This window comes from Acomys minous (assembly GCF_964271855.1).
Source record: "Acomys minous genome assembly, chromosome: 15".
NCBI lineage: Eukaryota > Metazoa > Chordata > Mammalia > Rodentia > Muridae > Acomys > Acomys minous.
In genome coordinates, this window is record NC_140497.1 from 21,554,634 (window position 1) to 21,575,285 (window position 20,652).

The 20,652-nt window shown below is 41.5% G+C and overlaps 1 long non-coding RNA gene across 1 annotated transcript in view; it reads right to left on the reverse strand.

The window, feature by feature from the left end:
• Positions 1-12,086, reverse strand: part of LOC311585293 — a 507,115-nt gene extending 495,029 nt beyond the window's left edge. Inside the window, exon 1 of the long non-coding RNA XR_014775181.1 lies at positions 12,075-12,086. This is a non-coding gene — a long non-coding RNA (uncharacterized lncRNA). The remainder of the gene's footprint in view (positions 1-12,074) is intronic.
• Positions 12,087-20,652: the final 8,566 nt, after the last annotated feature.

A 20,652-nucleotide genomic window follows, 5' to 3' on the forward strand; every position in this document is an offset into this window, starting at 1 on the left:
ACTATGGGTCAACCTCTTGCGTGCTAAAGGATTGTTTGTATTTGTTTTTTAAATGTATTTTATTAATTTATTCATATTACATCTCAATTGTTAGCCCATCCATTGTATCCTCCCATTCCTCCCTCCCTCCTATTCTCCCCTCACTCCCCTCCCCTATGACTGTGACTGAGGGGGACTTCTTCCCCCTGTATATGCTCATAGGGTATCAAGTCTCTTCTTGGTAGCCTGCTGTCCTTCTGAGTGCCACCAGGTCTCCCCATCCAGGGGATGGGGTCAAATATAAGGCACCAGAGTGCATGTGAAAGTCAGACCCCACTCTCCACTCAACTGTGAAGAATGTCCTGTATATTGGCAAGATCTGGGTAGGGGTTTGAAGTTTATTGCTTGTATTGTCCTGGCTGGTGCCATAGTTTGAGCGGGATGCCTTCCCACCCTACTTTTGTTTTCAATGGCTTCAGTTATCCACTGTTAGCTTCAAAATGTTACATGGAAATTGCAGAAATAATTCATGTAGTTTGAACAGCTTTTATTATAATATTTCGCTACCATTGTTATGTTTTATGATTACTACTCTCTATTGTGCCTAATTCACAAGTTAAACTTCAACGCAGGCATGGGTGTGTATCTGTCTGGGATCAACCACAACATCTCTTATAGAGTTAGGTACTGCCCAGGATTGCAGGCATTCACCCAACAGCTTGTTATACATGTGTGTTTAACTCCTCCTCCCAACCCTTCACCCACCCCCGCCTAAAGAGAGGCTTTTGTGCTTCAGTTCTGTGTAATTTCAAAGTCCCAGGTGAATAAAAGATGTGGCTTCGTGGTGTTTTGTCTTAAAAAAAAAAAAAAGTCCTATTCTTAAATACACAACTCCCCTGCTTTAGTCTCCCGCAGGCCAGAGGTAGAAGCATACACCACTGCCTTAGTTGGAGTTTCTATTTCTGCAATAAAACACCGTGACCAAAAGCAGCTTGTGAAACAAACGGTTTGTTTTGCTTGTACATCCACATCATAGTTCTGCCGTTAAAGGAAGCCAAGGAAGGAACTCCAGCAGGAACCTGGAGGCAGGAACTGGAACAGAGCATGGAGGGACATTGCTTACTAGCTTGCTCCTTATGGTTTGCTCAGTCTACTTTCTATTTTAAAAAAAATTATTCATTATAATTTATTCATATTATATCCGGAATGTTATCCCCTTGCTTGTATCTTCCCATTCCCACCCTCTTTCCCTCTTCCACCTTATTCCCCTCCCTTAGATCTCTGACACAGGGGCCCTTTTCCCCCACTGTCTGACCACAACCTATCAGGTCTCAGTCTACTTTCTTTTATGCAGCTTGACCACCTACCTGCCTAGGGTTGTCATCACCTGCAGTAGACTTGAGCCTCCCACATCAATTAGTAATCAAGAAAATGCTCAATAGACTTACCTATAGGCCAATCTTACAGAGGCATTTTCTCAACTGAGAGTCCCTCGTCTTCATTGTTTCTAGCATGTGCCAAGTTGATATAAAACTAAGCAACACAACCATTATGGCTGGGATGGTCTGTCTTTATGGATTGCTATAGAGATTGTTTTTAGTCAGTATATTTTAAGCAGACATTATCCACGAGAAGAGTACATCTTTGACCAAAAAAACAAGGTTGGAAACTACATGGTTTATTGGAGGGGGCACCATGCATGGCTTAGAAACATCTCTCTTCCTTTATAATAGCCTTACCTGATTAGGGTTATTTGAAAATACTTGAAGGTGTGGTGGAGACTCTTGGTGAGCAGAAATACTCACATGAAGTTGAAGTTCTCAAATGTTCAAAATAGTATGTTCTTGGGCTCAAAGTTTCATCCTTCATATTTTTGATCTACTCAGACATAGAGAAGTAATTAATAACGAGAATAAAAATCTTGTGCCACTTGGGGTTGGCAAGTAAACAGATGTTGGGCTAGAAGACGTCCCATGCTATTGTGATTCCCTGTGGTGATGTAAAGAAGGAAGCCAAGTCAGCGATTATTGTTTCATTCCCCTAGGGCTTGACTGAGATTTCATCCTCAATCACCTAAGAGTTAATATACTTCCAAAGCTGTGGTCAGAGTTATGAGCCATTTTCAATATATATATATATATATTCATTCTCACTCTTTTTGAGAATCTCCCATATGCATACAATGTGTTTTGTCTTTTTGATTGTGAGGCTAGCCTTTAAGAGCTGAGCTCTCTCTTGTTCATGAATGCAACAATCCTATCATGTTCATAAAATACTGGTTCATTCTGGCCCTCAACCTTTGGCTCTTATCCTTACACCAAGCCCAGTCCTATGATGGTTTCTGATCCTTGAGGTGCAGCTGTGGGGGTGATGCAGATATTCTATTTATAGTTGAGCACTCCACTGACACTTATTTTCTACATTTTTATCAGTTGTCACTTTCTGCCCTAACCACCATCTGGTGCATGTAGAAAGCTCTCTGATCTGAAGAGCATTTATATTGTAAAGAAATTAAAGCATATCAACAAGACATTTATACGTGAACCATAATCTCTTGAGATATTTGTTCCTTTTTGTAGATTCATATATGTATTCTTGGTGTTCTTTTGTTCTTAACCCACCCCCACTCCACCCTGATTTTTTGATGTTTGTCAAATATTCTAATAAGTGTTAAGAGTGTAATGATAAATATGACAGGTTTGGGTCATCAAGCAGTTGACAGTTTATAGCAGTGTTTCCCAACTCACAGACTAGTTTTCCCCCATGCCTAGGATTGTTATTTATTTATTGTTCTGTGTTGCAGAAGCCAACCAATCAGATCTTGACCAGGTTCAAGTGTAGGGACCTATAAGCCCCTCATGGTGCCAGCAGTGAGTGTGGAATGTATTTTTCTCTTTGTGATGCATTTACTTATTTAAAAATATTTGCACATCTAGGAAGAACTTCATCCCATTTCCCTCTGTGAGACAACAATCACAGAGCTGGTATAGGTCTGAGCTAGGGACTCTGCATATATGTTATGGTTGTGTAGCTTGGTGTTCTTGTGGGACTCCTAACAGTGGGAGTAGGGGGTGCCTCTGACTCTTTTGCCTGCTCTTGTGTCCCTTTTCCTCCTACTGGGTTGCCTCATTGAGCCTTGACATGAAGGTTTGTCCTAGTCTTATTGTAACTTGTTAAACCATGTTTGGTTGATATCCCTGGAAGGCTTGCTCTTCTCTGAAGGTAAACAAAGGAGGAGTGGATATGGCAGAGAGGGAATGGGGGGACTAGGAGGAGTGCAGGGAGGGGAAACTGTGGTCCAGATATAGTATATGAGAAAATAATAAATAATAAATGATAAATTACTCTTCCTTCTGCTATTACATATGCCTTAAAATTATCCATTTATAGTTATTTAAAAGGGAGCATTTTTAAAAAAGGAAGAGTGTGCTAAATAGAAGCTTCTTTAGTTTACTTCTGTAAATTTTATTATTTTAGTATTCTCATATTTGAGTAGAATATGTAAGGCAGATTTAGGGTATATGATTTCTTGGCTATATTAAATAGTATTTTCAACACAGCATTCTAAGCTATTATCTTTAGCATCCTGAATAAAGATGTTACTTCTATTTAGTCTTCTCTGCCACACACACCCAAATTAACCTTAATATATTATTGATATATCCACAATTCTTGGTTCCTATAGACAACTTGTGTTTAATAAAAATTTCACAATACTTAAAATGTTTAATTATACAATTAAGGGACTCAGCAGGATTTAGCATGGCCTGGCTTCCACTTTCTTCACTCTCCTTTCCCATAACAGCTGCCGAACCCTGAATAGCTCTACTAGTTTTTGTCCTGTCTCTAGAACAAAGTAGGTAGACCCTATGGTTCACATACTTACACTGTGGAGGAACTTCCAAGTGTTTCCTGGGTTTCCCTGACCTTGTGTTACAGATTAATAAACTGGGCTTCTTTTTGCTTCTGTGACAGGCACTTTCTGTGTCCCACTTTGGGTGCTACCTTTCTTAACAGCAGACCGATTGTTGCTGCTTTGCCAAGAATGACCCTTCTTCCACGTACAAGAAGCCTTCTCTGGCATTACTAATGTTACCTCACTTGGACTTCTGCATGTCTAAAACTTAGGTGCCCCAGTTTTAGTTCTGCTTATTTGTTGGGCACTATGTGAAGACTTAGGTTTTCTTGCCTGGTCTACTCTAAAGTCTTTCTGGATTTTTTTTTTTCAAAAAAGCAAGCTATTATAGACCATAAATCATTATAATATTGTTCATAATTATGGTACAAACGAGTTGTTCCAGACACATGCATCTTGTTTAGAATAAGTCATTGGCACCATCTTTGATTCCAAAGTCATTGTCTTCCTTCATGAGAAGAGTTCAATATTCCCTAAGCAATCCCTTGTCACTGGGTTGAAGAGACTCTGGATGCCAGATGTAGTAACAAGCACCAATCAAGTGCTGGCTTCTCTCAGTAGTCTAACGTGATCAGCCCTCTGGTGATTGTCCTCTTAGAGGTGAGTTTTCCTCTGTCTTTTGTAAAAGGACAAAGGCTCTTTCTAAAACAACAAACAGTTAACAAGACAAGACTCCTCCCTAAGAAAACTAGGGGGCAGAAAAGAGAGTGAGATTTAGAGCTACAACATACTGAGTTTAACTCAGTTTTCATCCTGATAAACCTGTCTCAGCATCAGATTCCAACTCCTTATGAGAATTAGAATAGGTAGTATTTATGTTTGAGCAAGCCCTATTCCAAACCAGGTCCATATGAAGTTCCTTATCAATGGTCATGCCACAGTTACCTTTTAGAAAAATTTTTAGAAGTACTTATTCTTGAATTGCTGATATTTTTGATAAACAGGTAGATTCAAAACAGATGGACTTGAATGCATCTCATTTTTACCAGCTGTTAAAAACATGGCTCTAAACAGAATAGCATTCAAGATGGATAGTTCTAGTGTCTTTGTATTTTCTTACATGTTCCGGAAGTTCTGCAATTGGTAGTATGGTCACTTAAAATTCTTCGTTTCCCCTGGCCATTTTGGCATGTTCATTGGTGTCATCTCATCTTTGTTCAGTCCTTGTCTAGGCAGTCATGTTGGTGAGACTTTATGGGCGTAGCTTCTGATAATAGCAGGAGACGCAGTCTGGCAGCAAACTCCCTGGTCCTCTGCCTCAATAGTCTTTCCATCCCCTCTTCCACCACAGTGACACCCAAGCCGTAGGGGAGGAAGTGTTTTATAGATGTGTCCCTTGGAAATGGGCTCTACACTCTGCATTTTGATTAGTTGTGGTTCTCTGCAATGGTCTGTGTCTGTTGCAGAGAGAAGTTTCCTTGATGAGGGGTGATGTCTATACTATTATGATCTTGAAAAGCAAAAGAAAATTTAAAAAATATACACATTTACCTCCTCTGAGGCAGTAGCCTGTGTCCTATGATTGTAGATATTGAAGATGCTGTTCAAAAATGATCTTTCATCTTTGGGTTTTTAGGCAATACTAGAACAAAACACCTGTCTTCTCATAAATTTACTATATTGGGAAAAACAGATCAGATTATACTACAGTAATACAAACAACATGGGCTTCAACTTTCATGCTTATATTAACTTACATAATTGTATTGTTCAATCCCATATCCTAGCATTGAATGTGACATTCCAATGTTCAATTTTTTTATTCTTTTTAACATAGGGTCACTATATAGCCCAGTCTGGCTTTGAACTCATGATCCTCTCCCATCTCCCTCAGCCTCCCAAGGGCTGGGATTACAGGCACAAACTGATCTGGGCCAGCAGGTCATTCTTTAGTCTCCTGGTCCAGGAGATCAGAAAGATAAGGAGACAGTTCAGGATTAGGAGATCATGCACAAGCTATGCCTTATTTCAAGCAAGCTTATTAAGAAGTACAGCATCTTGTACACTATTTTCAGGGGGGAGGCAGAATGGGACAGAGTTATCAAACTATCACACAATAGGACTAAGTTAGCAGAAAGCTAATAAAGCCATGTTTCCCAAGGGGAATACAGTATCTTAAGAATATTACAGGCAGAGCATACAGCACCCTTGGGACTGATTACCATAACCCTGTGTGGTGGGATGTGGGAAGAGTTGGGCTCTGAGGATCTGAAGCCACAGCTCTTCCAAAGCCCTGGTGCAGGCCATTACTGCCTCTGCCAAGCATACTCCTGGTTTTTAGAGAATGAGCTCTGTCCCTTCTCCATATATCAAGACCTCAAGGAAAGCCTCGGTTGATCGTTTCAGATCTCAACAGTAGGCGCCAGACACAATTAAAACATGTATTTTTTTCTTAAAGTAGGGAAATACATTTCTCTCCCAAATGGTTGGTGACTTTCTCTATTATTGAGAAGTTTGGGGATGGCAGGGAAAAGTCACAGAATTAGAATATACAAGAATGTTTTCTGCCCTCACTGAAGTCCAAAGTATAAATGATAATGATTTGAATAAGAACACTGGGTTAAGAGCAGATTCATTCCTTTTTCATAAACTCTACTTAGGCCATGGTGCTCAATTCCCATGATGCAGCTTAGAGTGCAATGATCTCAGTGATAACGCGACAAAAAGGGGTGGAGAACACCTGAGACATCTGTGAACAGTGTTTTCACTCCAAGATATTTGGAGCATAAAAGCAAGAAAACATGCTCACACATTTGTGATGACATATGCCATAGAGAATACAGTAAAACAAAGAGTAGCTGCCTCTAGTGAGACAGAGTACTCGAGAGGCTGAGTTGAAACAAGGCAACTCAATGGGAATTGTGTGTCTGTCTGTGTGTGTGTGTGTGTGTGTGTGTGTGTGTGTGTGTATAATACAGTATTGATTTTGGAGCATTTTGAATATGTTGCCTATTTATTGATGAACAGAAAATAATAATAGTGTGTTCTTTGATGTTTCGGCTATAAGCCTAGCGTTTAATCGCTGAACTATCTTTCTGGCATGTTGATTTTTTTTCTTTCTTGTAGCTGTGTTTTATCCAGCCTTCTCAGGCACAGCCAGGATGTGAGTATAGTGTGCTTCCTTTCCAGAGCTGCACTCTTTCTCTAAGGCCCTGGCCCCCAGTCAGCAGCACTCACCATGTCCCCAGCACCATTCTGAGGAGTAGGCCTGTGTGCACGTCTGGGAGGTCACTCTCAGCCTTGTTCTTCTGTTTTAGTTAATTATGTACATTAAGAAAATATTAATGTCATCATCATCATCTCCCCTCCTCCCCCCGCAAAAAGCAGAGAAAACCACGAATAATAGAATAATCCACACCAGCAACCTTCTGATGCCTTTTGCTTTCACAGCAGGGTGAAATTCCAGGCCCTTCTGAGAATTTATTGTTGTAAAATGTCCTCTGCTCACTCTTTTTGTCTGTCTTTCTCTTTCTTTCTTTCTTTCTTTCTTTCTTTCTTTCTTTCTTTCTTTCTTTCTTTCTAGAAGCCCCTCCCTCACTTGAGCTGTCAGTAGGCAGAGGAGTAGAAACAGAAAATTGGAAAGAGGATCTGTGCAGAGGGCGTAGAGTCTTGGCACAAAGGAGCACGTGAGTCAGCACTGAGGGCTGCTGAGGTCACAGGTTTCATGATCCCAGTGTTATCAGCCAGCAGATGTGCTTCCCTGGCCTTTGTGTTCCTTCTTCTCCCAGAAGGAAGATGTTCCACCTTCTTCTACATCCGCGCCATCCAAGGAGTTACCTCAGCATGCATTCTGGGTCAGGGGAGACACTGCATTGTGTATTAGTCCATTTTCATTATTATGTTAAAATACATGTAAAAGAAAAGGGAGTTAATTAGATAATAGTTCTGTGAGTTTCAAGTCCAATACTCAGTGGCCGCCTTCGTTTGGTCTCTGGTGAGGCGCTGCTGGGTATCATGACAAATGACAGGAGCAGGTACAGCAATAAGAGCATGAACAGCAGTGAGGGGTCTGATTTTTATTTTTTTGAGGCAGGTTTTTCTTTTCTTTTCTTTCTTTCTTTCTTTTTTTTTGGTGTAGCACTGGCTGTCCTGGAACTCACTCTAGAGACCAGGTTGGCTTTGAACTAAGAGATCCACCTGCCTCTGCCTCCTGAGTGCTAGGACCTGCCTGGTGAGGCATCTGATCTTAAATAGGAAGCCATGGAGTTTCAGAGGTCCCATAATCATTTCCATGAGTATGCCCCAATGACCCAAGGACTTCCTACTAGGCCTCACTCTTAAAGGCATCATCTTTGGTCATACTGCCATATGAGGACAAAGACTCTAATAAATAACTCAGGCAAAACTGCATCCAAATCATAGCACAATTAAATCTATTCTTCTGTCTATTGCTCCTAACTCTAGGACATAAGATTGAAGGCACAAAACCTATCAACTGTGGAGTCTTCAGACCCTTTACAGTGTTTGTGGGTAAATAATGAAGCCAGTTTGTGAATGATTTTTTTTTTTTACATTTGTAAAGTAGACAAAATTACAATCCTTACTTCATAGGGTTGTTGTGAGGTTTATGGGGTTAAATGAGACCACGTATGTAAAGGGGTTATCAGAATGACTGGGATATTGTGGTCCCTTTTAAAATCATTACATTATTAAGAAGCAAACCATTTGGTGAATGAACAAGACGGTGGCCATATGCCTAATCCAATCTCCTGTTTCTTCTTTCTATCCCTTCTAGAATATCCCGAGTCAGTGTTTTCTCAATCACCACATTCTTGTTGTCTTTAAAGAGGCGGTTCTCCCAGAACTCTGTTTGGGCTTCAAGGTGCCCTGTTTGGAGGATTGAATTGCAGTCCTCTGAAATTTTCTCTGTAGTTAGCGAAACAGCACACCAGGCTGAGACTATAGCGTGCTGAACCATCACTCTTGCTAGAGGAATTGCAGCAGGTATGACGACGGTCAAATGGGATATCCAGACCTCTTCATATGCCCCACATTTTCAGAATGAGCTGGGCTAAGAGTTATAGGAAATGCTAAGGTAAGTTAGTCCAGAGAAATACATTTTTTAATTTTTTAAAAAATATATTTTATTAATTTATTCATATTACATCTCAATTGTTATCCCATCCCTTGTATCCTCCCATTCCTCCCACCCTCCCATTTTCCCCTTACTCCCCTCCCCTATGACTGTGACTGAGGGGGACCTCCTCCCCCTGTATATGCTCATAGGGTATCAAGTCTCTTCTTGGTAGCCTGCTATCCTTCCTCTGAGTGCCACCAGGCCTCCCCATGCAGGGGACGTGGTCAAATAGGGGACACCAGAGTTCATGTGAAAGTCAGAGAAATATTTTTATGCCAAGAAACTCTTTAGCAGATCCATGTCTCATAGGATGAACATCTAATATATACCAGACATTGTACCAAGCACTGGTGTACAGAGATGAACGAAAGACACAGGGGCCTGGCCCTTTGTGGGACTCATAGTTAAGTAGGGTCAGAATGGCTAATAAGCAGGTAAACAAACCCATCAATACCCAGACTATTACAGCATGTTGATATCATACAAAGAAAACAGCTGACTGTTATAAGGAACGTTGAGGGAAGATTGAAGAATATATACTTTAATTGAAGTTAAAATTGAAGGTGTGATTTCAAGGACAAGAGGGAAGTCACTAAAAGAGAATTCCTTACAAAGAGAGTGGCAAAACAAAGGTGTAACGTAGTGATAGTATTGGGGACTGAAAAGAGGAGGTTAAGATAGGATGCTGTGAAGTGGGAAGGCGTGAGTCAAAATAAGTGGGGGATAAGAAAGGGGAGACATCAGGTGTAAGCTTTCTGCTTGCGGTACTGAGGTTGAGAATGCACATGGAGGAAGTAGGAAGTGGCTTGAAGGGACCTCAGAGAGCAAAACTCTTTGTCTCCTCTGTCTTTCTCTTTCATTCTTCCTGTTCTATCTTTTCCTTCTTCCTTTTTCCCCCCATCTCCAGTTATCTCACAAGCACATGTACTGGAATGGAAGCATTAGAGATACGAGGCTAAACAATGGTGCCTCATTTTTTGTCATCTTGACACAATCTAGACTCTGCACAAGGAGCCTTAGTTGAGACCATGCCTTCGTCATATTGGCCTCCATGTAAGTCTGTGGTGGCATTTTCTTGATTAATGATTGATATTAGAGAGCCCAGGGCACTTTGGATTATGTCATCCCTGCAGAAGAGGTTCTGGGTCATATAAGAAAGAACACTGAATGAAACAGGAAGCAAGTCAGTAAGCAGAATTGCTCTGTGGTCTCTGCTCTTGTTCCTGCCTGGGCTTCCTGTCCTAACTTTCCTTCACCCTGCTGTAAGATGAAATCAACCCTTTCCCCACCAAGTTCTTTTAGATAATGGTGCTTATCATAGCAGCAGATAATACATGGTCCCTACTATTGTCGTCAGAGGGATGCTGACCTTCTTAAGGAATGGTCATGAAGATCAGGGGACACTGATGGATTTACACCCTCTTCTCCTACTCCACGACCCCACACATCAACTCACAATACTTCTACTGCTGATATTTCATTTGCTTCCGACTCATACAAAGCCATTTCTTGAGCTCTCCTGCCCTGTTCCCTGCTACTTAGATGTCATCTGATTCCATGATTCTCGTCTGCCAAAATGATGATGATGATGATGATGATGATGATAAAACGAAGAGAAAAGCTTGAAAGCAGAAATGAACATAGGAATTAGAACACAGATTAAAGGAGGGGCAAAAGTGCTTATGAAGACTGGGAGATGGCAGAAGGCCAACACTAGTGTGTTGTCTCATGAAAAGGATGGATTAGCATGATTTACTTGAAGAGATTAGGTATAGGATTTTACAAACTCAATTTCCTTATGAATCTTTAGATTTTGACACTGGTGGTGGTTTGAACCTTTGACCTTCTGCTTTAGTCCTAATAAAAATGGAATGTAGCATAAGGAGCACCATAATTAGAATTTTGGTTCCAGAGAGACAAAAGAGAGCAGGCGACTCCCCGTAGGGACAGCTCTCTTGTAGCCACTAGCTTTCAGTGACTCTGGGAGCTTAATAATCTGTCTAGTTTAAATTCAACTATACTGCAGGTGTGACCTACACAGGAGTTTTAAAAATATCATAAAAATAAGAATGTAAACTACCTCACTTATGATTTTTATACTGGTTTTTATGTTGAGATAATATTTTGTGTTTTTCAGGCAAATACATAAAATTAATTTTAACTATTTCTATCTATTGTAAATATGACTGCCAAAACTTTAAAATTATATGCATGGCTCATATTTATACTAGACAGATAGCACCACTATAAATAATATGAAGAACTAACTCTAATTTAAGCACGGTACGGTTATGATATTATTCTAACCATCTATACATAATGTCTAAGTTTAATCAACAAGCTTTAATGTATATAACTAGCATGCTTTCATTAAAAAAGAAACAAGATATATATATATTAATATATATATCTATATATAAAATAAGGGACTTTGTTTAAAATCATATAATTGGATAGAGACAGAGATAGGTTTCTATCATCCTGTATTTAGAACTCACATGTATTTTATTGTCTGTCTGTCTGTCTGTCTGTCTGTCTGTCTGTGTATCTTTGTTCTTCTTTCATACAATACCTCCATCCACTCCTCTCAGTATACCTTCAGTTTTCCTCTCCCTCAGATTTACTCCTCCTCTCTTTCCTTTCAGAAAAGAGCAGGCCTTCCTGGGATATCAACCAAATATGCCATAAAAAGGTACAATAAGACTAAAGCACAAACCCTCATATTGGGGCTAGGTGAGGCAATCCAGTAGGAGGAAAAGGGTGTCAAGAGCAGGGGAAAGAGAGACTCCTCCAACTCCCACTGCTAGAAGTCCCACAAGAGCACCAAGCTAGCGACCATAACATATATGCAGAGCAGCTAGCACAAACCCGGGCAGGCTCTTGATTACTCTATTGTCCTGACTCTTGGTTTCATTTTGAGAGTTACTAGGCAGGCATAAAGGAGCCAACAAGGATTTGGTGACTCTTTTAATTAGCAATTTTAGGTCATAAGAAACAAAGAAATTCATATTACTCAGAATGGTAAGAATTGGGATAGAAAATGAAGCAGAATTGTAAGAATAACTTTTATTCCCTGGCTCAATTGTTGTCTGGGAGGCTCACTGCCTCCTTCTGCTGGCCTAGGCATAGTCCTGGGAACTTCTAGCCTCTGTATGGTTTAATGTAGGCCTAGAATGTTTTCAGCCTCTGAGACTTTCGGCTTAATGAGCTCACCCTTATGTGTTCTTTCTGAGCTCTGGGCTGGCTGGATAAACTTAGCTGTTCTGGCTTAAACTCTTCTCCCATCTGATTTATTTGATCTGGCTTCTCTCTCAGCCCAGAATTGCTCTGCTTGGCCTCAAACTAACTCAGCAGTCTGCTCTAATCTTCTGGCTTCTTTCTTTTTCTGGCTCGTTCCATCTTCACATGAGTTCTCTCTCTGCAACCCATCTCTCTATTACTATCCTGGTAAAAACTGCCTCCTCTCTCTGTAAAACTGCCTCTTAAGTAGCTTTCCCTTTCCTCTCTCTTCTTGTGAGAGTTGAAAATATCCTATTCTGTCAAATTTTTTCTGATTTGTCTCCTTTTCTGCCACTGAATTAGACATCAATTTCAAACATGGGTGCTTCCTTCTACAAATTAACTTGACCTTCATTGTTTGGGATTAAAGGCATGGACCTAAGCTTTTCTTTACCTGATACTTGCTCTATAACAGGCTGGGCTTGAATTTAGATCTGTTTGCCTCTGTCTTCTGGATTAAAGGCATGTTTGTATTCCAGCTAGATCACAGAGATCTAGACGATCTTTGGATGTGATCTCTTGCCAGAATAGCCGTGTTCTGAATTAACATTCCTCTACACAGAATTCTATCAACAAAATTGTTAGATTTTATGGAGACCTTGGAGCTTATTCAGGATAACACAGGGCTTGCAGGGTACCTAATATTGCTTTGATGATCCACCTAATGACATTTTGATCAAGAGTCTACATACACAATGGTGGTCTGAAGGGCTAAGAGAGAATGGAACACTCCTTATTTTCTAATGACGTTCCCAGCTCCTGTAGAGTCATAGCACAATACAGTACCCGTGTTTGTGGGTCGGCTAGGGTAATCAGGCCTACTGTGCGGTAGTGGTATAACCTACAACATACATAGTTATGTACATAATGCTTGATAATTATAAGTACCTTATAGCTGGTGGGCTGTAGAGAGACCTCAGTAAGACAAAGCATGAGGGCCTGAGTTTCCGCCTGAGCATACACATAAATCAGGTATGGTTGTATGTGCATGTAATCCCCAATGCTGGGGAGGTAGTAAGCCAGATCCCTGGTGCCCACTGGCCAGCCAGCTTAGCCTAATCAGTGAGTCTCTTGCCCCAGTGAGAGACCCTGTCTCAAAAAACAAGGTGGGTAGCACCTGAGGACCAATGAACCTGAGGTTTTTTCCTAGTCTCCACACATATGCCTGTCATGCAGCTGCACACACACACACACACACACACACACACACACACACACACACACACACCTGAACACACACGAAACATAAAAAGCTTATGTATTTATTATGTTACATTTTATTACTAATTTAAAACATATTTCTATTTATAAGAAGCTGTTTAGTAGGTAGGCATGGTGGTGCAGACCTATAACTCTACACTTGGGAAGTGGAGGAAAAAGAATAAAGAGAATCAAGACCAGGCTAGGCTGTAGAATGAGACTGTCTCTAGAAAATTTCTTTTTTCTTGCTTGTGAAGCAGTATGCCTTTTGCTATCTGCAGCAGCCTATATGGTTGATGCTTGTTTATTGCATCTTTTGATTGCAACATTGCTCCCCTTCTTGACTTAATCTCATGTTGTTTTAATCACATCCCCTACACAAAATACCCGCTGTAGCCAGTGGGAGGCTATGCTGAGTGATGGACTGGAAGTAGAATTGTATGTGCGCATGAAGACCTACAGAGGGGAGAGGCAGGGGTGCTTGCGGCTTACCAGCCACTGTGCGCCATTGTGTCACAGCCACCGTCTCAAATAACAGGAGGAGAGCCACAGAGACCGTTGAGGGATCTGTTTTATTAAACCAATGTATGTTAGACACGGAGAAACCTTGGTGCCTGGACTGAAGACCACACATGGAAATCTGTGTGCTCTCAGCACTGTCCCCATTGCCGCCAATGGGAAAAGCTCGCCTGCCCAGGTGAATGGAAAGGTTTAAACAGGTTATAACGTGTAAGTTACTTCTCGTCCTGGGAATCATTATCACGCAGCATGAAAAGTGCACACTGAGTCTCTAGGGGCTGAAGTGAAGGCAGCTGACGGGTTTCTGGAAACTCCATACAAGCTGATTATAGAGGGAATTACTTGCCAGAACAAATTTGGTGAGCACGGTTTGCAGAGCCAATGAGATCAATCTCCTGCACCCTGAGGCTGAGGTGTGAACCATGCTGTTCTGTCTAGGTCTGTATAAGCATTGTCTGTGGCCTTTGCACAAATGGTAACTTTGCCTAACAGCACATTTCTCAGAAACGCTTTCTGTCTTTGAGTGACCCACTACAGTGTAAGACAGGACTCCCAGGCAACCACTCTTGCCTCTTACATTCTTTTGCCTCATACTCAATCTATAATAGACTGACACTGTCATGGATTTTTTTATTATTATTATTTTTGGTCATGACTGACTAGTTGCTTTCTCTCAGCATATGTCTTATTTGGCTTCTGTGAATCTTGTTGTCTATGATTTATAGTCTGGTTGTGATCCATAGGCAGCTGGATTGGTTGAGTCTGATGCATTCCAAGAAGATTGGTTCTAGTAGGGAGGAGACATTTCTGCCAACCTCCCTAAGACATTGGCCTTATGTCTAGCTACATTTGGGACAGTATCCATCACTATTTGACTGCTATAGAAAACATTACAAATTCCCATGATGCAAATCATAATATAATAGAAAGATTTATTATGTCACTAGGTCTATTTGGTCTGTCTTCCATTCACTATTTCTTTTTTCTGAGTGTCTATTATGTGCTAGGCCTTGCTTATGACACACAGAAAACAGGTCATGAAAACAAGAGCAAAGACCCGTTCTCTCGTGGAAATTACAGCCTATCTGGGGGAGACACTAATAAATATACCAAATAGTGTATAAATAAACAAATGTTTTTAGAAGGTAAAGTGTATGGAAAAGAATTTAGGGTAGAATAAAGAAATTAGCAGTATGGCGAGAGCAAGACAGAAGTCTCATTGTGGCTAGTTTAGGCAAGGGGAGAAGGCTAGGATGCCTGGAGCAGAATGAAATGGGAGAGAGGAAGGGATCGAACGGGGTTGATCTAGAAGTAGGGTTTGTAAGGATTGTGGGTCACATTTTCTCTGAGTTTATACTGAGTGGACATATCCCTGAGGATTAAAATTTTTTAGATTATTTTTAAGTGTACGAGTGGTTTGCTTACATGTATTTATGTATGCTGTCTGCATGCTTGAGGAACTTAGAGGCTAGAAGAAGGCATCAGATGCTGTGTGACTAGAGTTTAAGACAGTTGTAAGCTGCCACATGGGTGCTGGAAACCAAATCTGGCTCCCATAAAAGAGCAGCATGGTGGTTTGAATAGTTCCCAGGGGCTGGAGTGTTGCTGTGATTAGCCTGGCCATGTTTTTGTTTGGAGGAATGTGGATTGTGGGAGTGAGGGGATCTGTCGCTTGCCCCATGCCACCATATAGCAGACAAGAGGCAGGAATGGGTCTCCCACACTCACACTCTTGGGGCCGGCTCACCCATACCCACACCTCCAAGGCCAGCTCTGCTGTGCTGCCCAGGTAAGGTACAGGACTTATTCCCCTGAGTGTTGCAGCAGGTGAGTGGCAGGGACACATCTTTTCTGCTCTGATGACCTCAGGGCCAGGTCTTGACTTCCATAGGTGGCAAGGGGTGGGGATGGCATCTCTCTTTCTCTCTCACTCATGTCACTACATGGCAGACACGTGGTGGAACCAGTTCTCTCTGCCTCCCCCCTCAGACTTGGCTTGTCCAGGCAAGGTTCAGGGCCTGTTCTCTGGAGTGCTGCAGCTAGTGAGGGGCATGGCTAGCTCTCTTGCTCTCATGGCCCCAGGGTCATATCTCTAGCCTTCTTCTATCAGTGGTAAGGGATGAGCGGACAGGAGGGTATCTCTCCTTCATCCACACCACTGCATGGGAGATGAGTGGTAGAGCCATGTTTCCCTTGTTTGTACCCTGGAGACTGGCTCACCCACAACTCTTGCAATATGCAGGGCCTGCTGTCCTGAGTATAGTACCTGGCTAGGGCCAGGTTCAGTCCCTGTGCTCTCATGCCTCCAGGGCTAGCTTTCCCACAATGTCCGAGGGAGGGATGAGGCCAATTCTGGAAAGCCCTCAGATATCGACATGTCCCCAGGCAGCAGCCCAGCCTAGGGATTTTTCACTTGGTCTTTTGTAGTAACAACCCCCTGCTTCTGCAGGTCCATGGAAACAGATGTGGCACCCAGTGGCAGCATAGGCCAGGAATCTACCGTGGTCCCAGATGGCATCACCGGCTACTTATATTGGGCCATTCCTCACTACCCTAGACTCTTCAGTTCTGCCTCTCTTCATTGTGTCAGCATCTTTGTTTTTTATTTCTCCACTATTTACTTGCTTCTCTTAGAGATGCCTAGGGTCTCTGGGGACATCTCAGGGAGTCGTCTAAGGAGTGCTATGTCCCTATTGTGCATTATGGTGCAGGGCAGGAGTCAACTTGAGCATGATCTGCCATCCCAGGCCTGTGTGGAGCACAACTGGTGGCTGTCTCAGGCTAGCTCCTTTCCCAGGATCCATGGCACCTGTCTGGTAGTCATCTTGGGGCTTACTCCTTGCTGGACCTGCCCACGTGGCTCCATGTGAGGGCCGTCTGTCTTGGTCTCACTCTTGCATGGATCCCTTAGTCCAAGGTGGGGTTATTCTGGTCTCTGGTTTGCTCCTGGTCCCAGGAACTATTGGAAGCCTGCTGGCACAGGATTGGTGGTTGTCTCAGGCCCGCTTTTTTTTTTTTCAGGTAATGTTAGGTTACTAATGATTTAGATGTTCATAGGTAAGAACACTGAACGTAGATGTAGCCTCTTCTCTCTCTGCTATCTACTGACAAATATGACTTCAAAACTGGCTATTGGCAGGATGGAGTTTCCATGGAGATAAGACATGGTATTGTTCACATCCTTTGAATATAAGGAAAAACAAATTTAGGTTACATTGGATCAATACAAATGTAGCACACAGGCAGAAATGCAGAGGAAGCCATGGTCATATGAGTTAATGTTTACAGTTGAATTCTGGGCTTAAAATTTATTTTTATTTCATATTTTATTTTAAATATAAATCCTCCAATATCCTCCCCAACTCAAATAGCTATCCCCTTTCTTTTTCTTTATTATTGTTACATATATGTGTATAATTATATATGTTATATACTAACAGAAATATGACCTCTTGAGTCTATTTTTATTGTTTGTATGTATATAGTTTCATGACTGATCACTCTTTATTCGACAACCCACACAGGGGCTTATCTCTGAAAGAAGCTAATTTTCTTTCTTTAAGCAGTCATTGTTACCTGTGGTTCTTTTTCTAGGGATAACGCCTGGAAAATTTTCCCCCTTCCACACTAGCCTACTCATTGATACTGCTACTGTTCCAGTCTTGTTTGCACAGCCATTGCTAGGAGAGACTTTCTGATATCCTGGTTCTTACAATCTTCCTACCACTTCTTCCATGATGTTTCCTGAGCGTATAGATTCAGGAACCATGATATAGATGCATTTATTGGGACTGGGCTCCCCACAATTTATTGATTTCTGCATTTGAAAATGGTGAACATGGGCATAGTATTTAAAGCAACCAGACTCACTGAGAGTATTAAGAACCTGAAGGTAGATAGAAAAGAACAGAAGATCCAAGTCTGAACTCTGGAGTATTCAAACATCAGTGTCTCATGTGTAAGAGCAACAGCAGCTGACTTGGAGACATGCTCACTGGTGATGGACAAGTGAAGCCCAAAAAGTGGTGGCCTGACATCCAAGGCAAGAAAGTGCTGGGTGGGAAACAGTGAATGAGTAGAGGAAACTCCTGATTATTTAAGAATAGGACAGAGAGCTGACTGTTGCATTTGAGCATGTGCAGCTGATTCCTAACTTTGATAAAGGGCACTTTACGCGGACTGGCACAGTGGCTGTTTAGCAGAAGTGGTTGCAGAGGTTTTGGCATAGTTTGAATGTTTCCCCTAAAGTTCATGTGTTAGAAATAATCTAAAGCACAAGCGTGTCAGGAATAGGTGATTAGCTCATGCGGTCTCCACCTTCATGAGTGGATAGATAGCCTTGTCACAGCAGTGGATTTGTTAGAAAACTGCATGTGGCTCCTTTTTGCTCATTTGTGCTCTGTGATGGCTTGTATTCTAATCATCTCCCAAAAGCTCGGGCACTGAAGGCTTCATTTTGCATGCACTGGTGTTCAAGGTGATTAGATTTTAAAAGGATTGTAATCTCACGGCTGATCTGCTCACTGGCGGATGCATGGCTTCATAGGCTGGGCGGTGGTGGAAAGCTCAGAGGTGGGGCAGAGAAAAATAGATTACTGGCACTCCTCTCTTGAAGGATACTGTTGAAAAATTCTCTCCCGGAGTGAAAAAGGCTGTGTTATTCTGACACAATTCTGAACATAGTAGTCATTTTTACTCCTTCACCTACTAAATTGAAATATCTTAAAGTAGGCTTTATACTCACCAACTTCAACAAATTCAATCCCAAAGAGTACGGGCCCACATCTGCAGCTGAACTCTGAGCTATAGATCCATCAGGGAGGCACAGGAAGAAAGCCACCACTTTCTTAATGGGATGAAATATCACAGCTTACTTATTTGAACTGTCAGATTCTGGCTAGGTTGGGGCTGCTGGGAAGGAAGAAAAGAGACAGATTTTCCAGGGCTGAGCCAGAGCTAGACATCAATTATTAAAACAGGAAGGTAACTTATCCCCTTAATTACACATCTAATAAGTGATTACTCAGGAGGAGATGAGGAGGGAGAGACAGAGACCGAGAGACCAGAGACCAGAGAGAAAGAAAGAGAGAACAATGGGAAATACTAGAGAGATCAGACAGAAACAGAGAAGACAGACAAACAGACAAAGACAGACAGACAGAGACTTACAGAGAGGAGAGACTGACAGAAACAGACAGACAAGAGCAGGGGGACCCATAGTCCTGTGAATATGTCACGGTGCAGTAGGAAGCATCCTGGCTGTGGCCTGCCTGGTGAATCCAGCGATTACAGCATGAAATGAGAATGCTTTCTCATCTGCAGGCTTCTTGAATTTAGTTTTATTTTCCATCTTTGGACTCTCTGTGGCTTTTGTATAAGAGAAAGAAGAGCCAAAGGGAGAGTAGTGCAAACAGCATCTGAGGATAGGATGTTTGCTCACTATTTACTTCCTGTGATATAAACCTAATAAAGCACACACTCTCTGTTATGCATCTCCAAATGCTTGATTTTGAGTAAGACACACAGTCATCTCAGAGGATTGGGGATTGTGAAGCAAAGCCCACTCTAATGTATTCCAGAGAAAGCAGGCTATTCTCAAGTACCACTTGCTTTTGGGAGTTAATGAAATCACACTAGCAGATTGCTGTAATATAAAGATGTCAACATATATCTAGGGATGAAGGCATAAATATAAACTGTATGTATTAGTCTTCTAATATTTTACCGACATTTTGCTTAATTTTTAAAAAGTATACCTTATTGTATATATGGTAATATACTTTGCATATTAAATAGCACTATTATAGGCTGGTTTGTTGTATATATACAAGTATAGCACTATAATATAGTGGTTTTATACTTTTTTTTTTTCGAGACAGTTTCTCTGTGTAGCCTTGGCCATCCTGTGCCACCACGCCCAGCTTAGTTTTACACAGTTTTAAACAGAATAAAAATGGAAACATTTCAGGTTACAAAAGCCTTCTCCTAAACAAATGAAAATCACATTTTCTAAGTGGGTCACTGTGGCAAATATATATGTTGAATAGTTATGACTAACTTTCATTGCACTAACAGTCAATTAAATTAAAAAGAAATCCCACTTTCAAAATCTTAAAAATGTCTTTCTTAAAACAGATAATCAGAAGCTGGGTGTGGTGGCACACATCTTTAATCCCAGCACTCAGGGGGCAGAGGCAGGCGGATCTCTGTGAGTTCGAGGCCAGCCTGATCTACAAAGTCAATACAGGACAGCCAAGGCTACACAGAGAAACCCTGTCTCAAAAAACAAACAAACAGACAAACAAAGCAAAAGCAAAAACAAAAACAAAAACAAACTAACTAACAAAACAACAACAAAAAACCCCCCAGATAACCAGGAATTTCCTGGTAACAATTTCTTTAGTCTTCTTAGCCCTGTTCCTATAATCATGTGCTAATATCAAGATTGGAGGTGGAGAGCTTTCTGGGGTCTAAGCCTTTTCACCTAGATCTGACAGTCTGTCTCACACACTGTAGGGAGACCTGTTGTAAACATTGTTCTGTGCTGCCCAGCAACGTACCTATTTACCTAGAGCAAAAGAACAGGGCTTCCACTGCAGCTAAGGACTTTGCTTGCTGCCTGGAAATGACCAGTCAGCCAACATGGCTTATCTACTAATCAGAAGGGACTAAAACGCCTTGG